At 47.3% G+C, this 7,945-nt stretch overlaps 1 pseudogene across 1 annotated transcript; it reads left to right on the top strand.

Moving 5' to 3' along the window:
• The first annotated feature begins 2,806 nt into the window (after nucleotides 1-2,806).
• On the top strand, nucleotides 2,807-5,334 carry LOC307049454 (cathepsin G-like; annotated as a pseudogene). Its single transcript has 5 exons — nucleotides 2,807-2,865; nucleotides 3,605-3,747; nucleotides 4,199-4,334; nucleotides 4,483-4,737; nucleotides 5,185-5,334. The product of its transcript is annotated as a cathepsin G-like (transcript).
• Nucleotides 5,335-7,945: the final 2,611 nt, after the last annotated feature.

Genomic DNA, 7,945 nt, shown 5'->3' with positions numbered 1-7,945 from the left:
AGGCCAGACACTATCAAACTCTTAGAGGAAATCATAGCCAGAACACTCTATGACATACATCACAGCAAGATCCTTTTTGACCCACCTCCTAGAGAAATGGAAATAAAAACAAAAATAAACAAATGGGACCTAATGAAACTTCAAAGCTTTTGCACAGCAAAGGAAACCATAAACAAGACCAAAAGACAACCCTCAGAATGGGAGAAAATATTTGCAAATGAAGCAACTGACAAAGGATTAATCTCCAAAATTTATAAGCAGCACATGCAGCTCAATAACAAAAAAACAAACAACCCAATCCAAAAATGGGCAGAAGACTTAAATAGACATTTCTCCACAGAAGATATACAGACTGCCAACAAACACATGAAAGACTGTTCAACATCATTAGTCATTAGAGAAATGCAAATCAAAACTACAATGAGATATCATCTCACACCAGTCAGAATGGCCATCATCAAAAAATCTAGAAACAATAAATGCTGGAGAGGGTGTGGAAAAAAGGGAACACTCTTGCACTGCTGGTGGGAATGTGAATTGGTACAGCCACTATTGAAAACAGTATGGAGGTTCCTTAGAAAACTACAAATAGAACTACCATATGACCCAGCAATCCCATTACTGGGCATATACCCTGAGAAAACCATAATTCAAAAAGAGTCATGTACCAAAATGTTCATTGCAGCTCTATTTACAATAGCCAGGAGATGCAAACAACCTAAGTGTCCATCATCGGATGAATGGATAAAGAAGATGTGGCACATATATACAATGGAATATTACTCAGCCATAAAAAGAAACCAAATTGAGCTATTTGTAATGAGGTGGATGGACCTAGAGTCTGTCATACAGAGTGAAGTAAGTCAGAAAGAGAAAGACAAATACCATATGCTAACACATATATATGGAATTTCAGAAAAAAAATGTCATGAAGAACCTAGGGATAAGACAGGAATAAAGACACAGACCTACTAGACAATGGACTTGAGGATATGGGGAGGGGGAAGGGTAAGCTGTGACAAAGCGAGAGAGTGGCATGGACATATATACACTACCAAACGTAAAATAGATAGCTAGTGGGAAGCAGCTGCATAGCACAGGCTGATCACCTCGGTGCTTTGTGACCAGCTAGAGGGTTGGGAATTGGAGAGTGGGAGGGAGGGAGACGCAAGAGGGAAGAGATATGGGAACATATGTATATGTATAACGGATTCACTTCGTTATAAAGCAGAAACTAACACACCATTGTAAAGCAGTTATACTCCAATAAAGATGTAAAAAAAAAAATTTAAGTAACAATAAATTAAACTTACCCAAATACTAAGGCACTAATAAAGCTCTTATACTACTTTTTCTTCTTTTTTTTTTTTTTTTTTTGTGGTACGCAGGCCTCTCACTGTTGTGGCCTCTCCCATTGCGGAGCACAGGCTCCGGACACACAGGCTCAGCGGCCATGGCTCACGGGCCCAGCCACTCCGCGGCATGTGCGATCATCCCGGACCGGGGCACGAACCCGTGTCCTCTGCATAGGCAGTCGAACTCTCAACCACTGCGCCACCAGGGAAGCCCCCACCTTTTTTTTCCCATTTTCTGTATATTAGTTTTCAGATTCATGAAGAAATTTCATGAGGTTGCAATAATTGAGAGTGTAATAGAGAAGGAATTAAGATCTTTATAACTTTAAAACTGGTGATAATTATTGTATATTTATATATAGGGAGGAGATCCTTAACTTTCATAAGATTTTCAAGTGGGTTATCACAATCCATAAAAGACTGAGAATTGTATTAGTTTTCAATTCTGACACTTTTGCAAAAATTTTACCATACTATAATGGTTTTCTGTGCCAACACAGTCTTCTAAGTATTTTTAAGACTGTCTCACATCCCCCTGTGTTACTCTGCAGGACTCTGCCATGCCTTTCTCTCAATGATGAATGCCTGGGTCCACTTCTTCATGTGTTACAGGGAGCACAGCAGTGTCGTACCTCCTTCTTAGGAGCTATCACCCCTGGGGCAGAGATGGGATTAGGTTGATGGGACTCTTATACCATGGATGAATAGGATCTGAGATGTTTTTCCATCGGGGTCTGATGGCTTGCAACAAAATCAAGTCACTAGGCCTTTTCTGCATGCAGAGAACCTTCTGGGACATAAAGGCCTTCGTCTTGAGTAGGAAGCAGGAAAACAGAAGTTGTCCACAGTGTCAAGACTTCACTGAGAGTTTGCTGGGGCTCAAGTGACCTGAGAGCATAATGGTCAGTGGCAGAGCCTCATCCTTCCCTTTCCTTTCTCTGGCAGTGCCCTTCACACACTCAGCAGAGAGAGCTACTCAATCTGCATGACAACTTTTAGAAAGAAGTGGGAGCAGCAAGGGTCACAACAGGGGGCTAAGACCAAAGGGTGAAGACATGCAGGCTGCAGTCAGTGAGGGAGAGGAAGGAGGAAATAGGTCCCAGCTTTGATGCCTGTAGGGATTATTGAATTAGGTGGGTTTGAGGTTCTGGGACACAGTGACCCAGTCCCCATTTACAATGGCCTGGGTTCCCATTTCCACGGCCAGCAATGACTCAGCAGCTGTGTGGGATATTGCGCTGAAGGCTTGGCTTACTGTCTTCCCCCAGATCACTGGCAGTTAGTGGGCAAGCCTCTTGGGCAGCCTTGGGTGATGAAACCTATCAAGAAGCAGGAGAATGGGAATGTGAATTCTCAAGCCCACACCCTCACCCTTCCTTCCTCTTTCAGGGACGCAAAGTCTGACAGGAGGAAGCACTAGCAGCAACTGACTGGGCAGACTTCCCGGGAAGATGCAGCCACTCCTGTTCCTGGTGGTCCTTCTCCTGCCCCCCAGGGCTAGGGCAGGTGAGTGACCGTCCCCGTCCTCAGAGGCCAACCCCAACCCATAGACTCTGGAGCCAGACCACTCAGGCACTTCCTAACCCTGTATCATTGGGCAGCTTGTATGAGTTCAGAGTTCCTCAGCTCCATCATCTATAAAACAGGAATTATATCAGGCCTACCTCAGAGAGTTGACATGAGAGTTAAATGACTCAGTGTACATAAATTTCATGGAGTCGTCCTGGCACGAACTACTTGCTATATAAACATGCTCTCTGAACTCATTCTGCAGCTCCTGTGGCAGAGCCTAGGAGATAAAGATACAGCAATAGCAGGCCCACCAGCTCACCCTTAGAGACTTAAATTCATGAGCTGGCCGTGAGCTGGACTCACAGGGATCTGGGAGGCTCCCTGAGGAAGAAAGTACCACGGGACTTCAGAGAGAGGCTGCTCAGAGGGCTCCGGATCTGCCATCCCCACAGCAGAAGAACCTTCCTCATTATGGGAGGCTGCAGCTGGCCTTGCCTTCTGGGGAGGTGGGAGGGAGCTGAGGCTGGGATGGGGCGCCAGCAGCATTTCCTGCAGAATCCTGGAGCCTCCCCCAAGGCTGGTGCCCTGCAGACCCAGTTCTCATGAACCAACAGCTTCTCCAGCCCCTGCAGCACCTCTCCTGCCTCGCCATCTTCTAACCTTTCTGGGGCCACCAAGCCGAAACCCACACACCTGTCAGTGCAGAGATAAGTGCCTAATGCTTCCTTCCAGGGTAGATCATTGGAGGCCAGGAGGCCAGGCCCCATTCCCACCCTTACATGGCACATGTTCAGATCCAGACACCAGTGGGTCTGACCATTTGTGGGGGGTTCCTGGTGCGAGAAGACTTTGTGATGACTGCGGCTCACTGCTTCAGAAGGTGAGGCACTAAGGGGCTTTTGGGCACCAGCAAAGCAGGTCCAGAAGATTTCATGAGAGGAGTCATTGAAAGCAGGGTTCTGGAAATTAAGGGGTGAAAAAAGAGCAGGTAGGGCTTGGGGGGCAGGGAGCAGGCCATTGTAAATGGGGAGAAAGGAGGACCTGATCAGAAAGAAAGACAGGGAGATGGAAGGCACACATTTGAGCTTCCATTGGGCTCAAAATATGAATCCAAGCTCCTTTTTTGTTGTGCGGGAGGCAAAATATAAGGTCACTGGGTTTCCTACCACCCACAGTTCAAGGCTGTGGAGACCAAGGGCATAGAGCCCAGTCCCAGAGCCCTCCTGTCCCCACGTTCCCTTGGCTGAGGTCTCGCCAACCTGGGCTGTCACCTTACCTGCGTCACAGTTCCTGCAGCTCAGACCTACCTCTAGGCTCCTTTTCCTTTGCAGCCCAATAAATGTCATCTTGGGGGTCCACAATGTCACCAGTTTTGAATGGACCCAGCAACGCATACAGGTGCTCAGAGCCACCCCCCACCCCAGGTACAATCAGCGGAACAACCAGAATGACATCATGTTACTGCAGGTACCGACCCTCTGGTTCTTCACCCAGGCGGTTCCCTCCCAGCTTGGGAGACCAGGGAGGGGGAAGCCAAGCAGACTCCCAGGGTGGTGGTGGACGTGTGGTGAGCACGGCACAGACAGTCCCTGAGTGCCTGCATGCTTCCTGCCAGCTGAGAAGCAGAGTCAGACGTAATCGAGCTGTGAGGCCGGTGGCTCTGCCTCAGACCCAGAACAGGCTGAGTCCTGGGACCCTGTGCACCGTGGCCGGCTGGGGCCTTCTCGGCCTGAACAGGAGGACAGACACGCTCCAAGACGTGCAGCTGACAGTGCAAAGGAATGGGGAGTGTTACAGTCGGTTCGATTTCTACACTGGGAAAAGGCAGATTTGTGTGGGCGACCAAAGATAGAGGAAGTCCACCTTCCTGGTAAGACCATGGGCATCTGCCGACACTGTCCGAGACAAAGGAATGTGGGCAGACTGGGCAGTGGGGACAGACTACATCCCCATGGCCTCAGTCTGCGGCCCACAACAGAGTGAGGTGGGGGACTTTTCCCCATCAATCGGGTCTCTGGGGGAATAGCAGGTGCACCAGACACAGGACGTACATGCGCAGCGTTTTCCTGGGGCCGGTGAAGGTACCTTGACCTGGGTTGTTCTAGAGAATAACCATAGCCAGGGCTGAAGCCCAGTGATGGAAAAATCCAGAAACTTGACTTCTGCTCCCCCTCCCCCTCCCATCTCACACACAGCCAGCAGTGGAAGGAGCCCACCCACACCTGTCTTCTCTGAGGGCGGGCCTGAGGGCGGCAGGAGCGGGGAGGCCTGGAGAACGGAGGCCCGGCTTAGTGTCCCTTCCTCTGTTTGCCCACAGGGGGACTCCTGTGGCCCCCTTGTGTGTAACAACGTGGCCCAGGGCATCGTCTCCTACGGAAACAGGATTGGGACTCCTCCAGCAGTCTTCACCAGGATTTCCAGCTTCCTGCCCTGGATACGGAGAACGATGAGACACTTCAAAGAGTGAGGGCTGGAGTGACACCCCCTGTCACTGACTCCACATTTCTGGGGCAGAGCCCAGATCCAGGGCGGTTCCCAGAGCCTTAGTAAACATCCACATCTAGAGTGGAAATAACCGATTTCTCATTTGTTCATTAAACATGATTCAGTACACAGCAAATGTGTGCCAGGACTGAGTGTGAGCTCCTCCAGGAAAAAGGGGTCTCTTCCCCAGTATAAGTGAATCCCCGTCCCCCCTATCCTGGGAGTCAGGGTGAGCTTCTTCTCTCCTCCAAGCCATGCATTCCTCCATCTCCCCTCCACCCACTCTGGGGAGTGATAGAAGGACCTATCTCTCCCCAGAGTAGGGCTCCTTATTCTCCACCCTACCAGAGACTCTCCTTTAGGTATTAAAGTGTACCCCAAAACTGTGTGCCATTGGTGTGGGTAGGACAGGCAGATCAAAGGGAGAATTGAAATTCCATACAAGGCCCAATTTAACATATGGTTAACAATTCTCAAATCACTGAGAAACAATGAACTTTTAATAGACGACATTGAAACAAAATAGAGCATCATTGGGGAAAAAAGATAAAGTTGGGTCCATACTTCTCATCATAATATGAGATAACACTCAGGTGGGATCAAAGATCTAAATGTAAAAAAATCAAACCATACAAGTACTAGAAGAAAGAAAAAAAAAGGTTTCCTTTCTTAAAAATATCTAACAAAACACCCATATCAAAGCTGTGCTATTCACAATGGCCAAGAGATGGGAGCAAGCCAAGTGTCTATGGACAGCCAGAGTTTCTGAAACCTTTACCCATACCAGCCGTGACTGTGCTATAGACCAATGTTCTCATTTTCAATGTGATGAGGGTCTCCTTCTGGTTTCGTTACTCTAAAATTATACAATACAGTATGTTGCCTAAAATAACTTGACTTTATACTAAAGATTAGCTTATGACTGATACATCAATATTATATTCAAATAATAGATTTCTGAAGTCACATAGTGTAAAACCATGCTTTTAACATGTCAAGGTAACTGTAAAGTATCAGCTGGGAAGTTCTTCTATGTTCATCAAAATGGTAATTACTCCTCGCAGTGTGACATTTCCCACCTGAATTTCTGCAGTTTCCGTAATCTTGCATAATCACTGAACACGTATCAAAGCAACTGATATGCAGAAATGCCTTGGTAAATTTGATCATTCTTTTATAGCTATTTCTTGCCAGAAAGTCATTTGCCTAACATTCAGTGTAAGTCATTTATCAACAAAATTTTAATCAATAATACATCTTTGAAATTACTCAGTCATTTTTCCTATATTTGCTACCATCTACCCATAGGAATTCTCTCTTGCTTGTATGTTCTGGGGGAAAACAGCCTCATTGTTAAATGTTTGCATTGGCAGGTGGAAAGAATACTTGACGACGGAGGGGGGAGGAGAGAGCTGTGGAAGAGCCCTCGTCCAGCCCTTCTTCTCTGTGACATGTACTTACAGCCCCAGAGCACTGCCCAGGTCAGGACTCAGTCCCCAGGAAACTCCCAGGGTAGACCCATCTCTCCTCTAAGCCTCTCCCTGCCAGTCAGCACTTCCAAGGCAGCTCTCTGCCTCCAGCGGCCCTGCCGGAAACTTTTCTACAGACCTCACCGTGCTCACCTCCAGAGGACAATTCCCTTCATGACCATCCCAGAAGCCACTTCCACCGCCTCTCACAGCTCAGCACCCTCCCCTGATAAGTAAACCTCAGCAGCAGAGCTTTGGCAAGAAAGCATTTTGCACACCAAAAACTAGAGGAAAAGAACACAACTCCTCCCACTTTCTTTCTCCCCTTTCCACCTCTGTGCCTTGGAAGCCCTACTGACTTGTCTGGAAAGTCACAAAACCATGGCAAGCTCATGGACAGAAACCCCACCGGGAACTTCTCTCCTGACCCTATAGCTCAGGCAGACTTCCGGTCCCCCAGAGGCCTGGTGCCTGTGCCCTGGGGCAGAGCATCAGAGTCAGGAGAAGCTAGCCACTGGCGATTTGTCATAACTATAGCAACATCACAGAAGTGAGGTCTGGTAACCTTGATAATGGTTGTCTGAGTTTGTCTGGGAAATGGTGTATTCCCCAGGGGAAAGCCACCTGAACCTCGGGTTGGAGAAGAGAGGGCAGCCCAGGACTGCCTAAGGAAATGTCTTTCTTATAGAAATGTGGAAAAAGTCTCAGAAGTGGATGAAATCTTCCAAATACATTATGAACCATTTCAAGATTTTAGTTGGCATCACCCCCAGAACAACTAAAAAACCCACTAGACTGATACCCATCAAGATTGCTTTTTCGCCAGCAGTACCACTCCTGGGCATATATCCAGACAAAACTCTAATCCTAAAAGATATCTGCACTCCTATGTTCATAGCAGCGCTATTCACAATAGGCAAACATGGTAGCAGCCTAAATGTCCATCAACAGATGAATGGATAAAGAAGATGTGGTACAGGTATACAATAGAATACCACTTGTTCTTTTTTATGACTGAAATAGTGCCATTTGCAGTAACATGGATGCAACTAGAGTTTATCATACTAAGTGAAGTAAGTCAGAAAATGAAAGACAAAAACCATATGATATCACTTATATGTGAAA

This window comes from Hyperoodon ampullatus (assembly GCF_949752795.1).
Source record: "Hyperoodon ampullatus genome assembly, chromosome: 3".
Lineage (NCBI taxonomy): Eukaryota > Metazoa > Chordata > Mammalia > Artiodactyla > Ziphiidae > Hyperoodon > Hyperoodon ampullatus.
The sequence above is the reverse complement of the archived record's forward strand: the minus strand, read 5'-3'. Positions and strand labels throughout refer to the sequence as shown.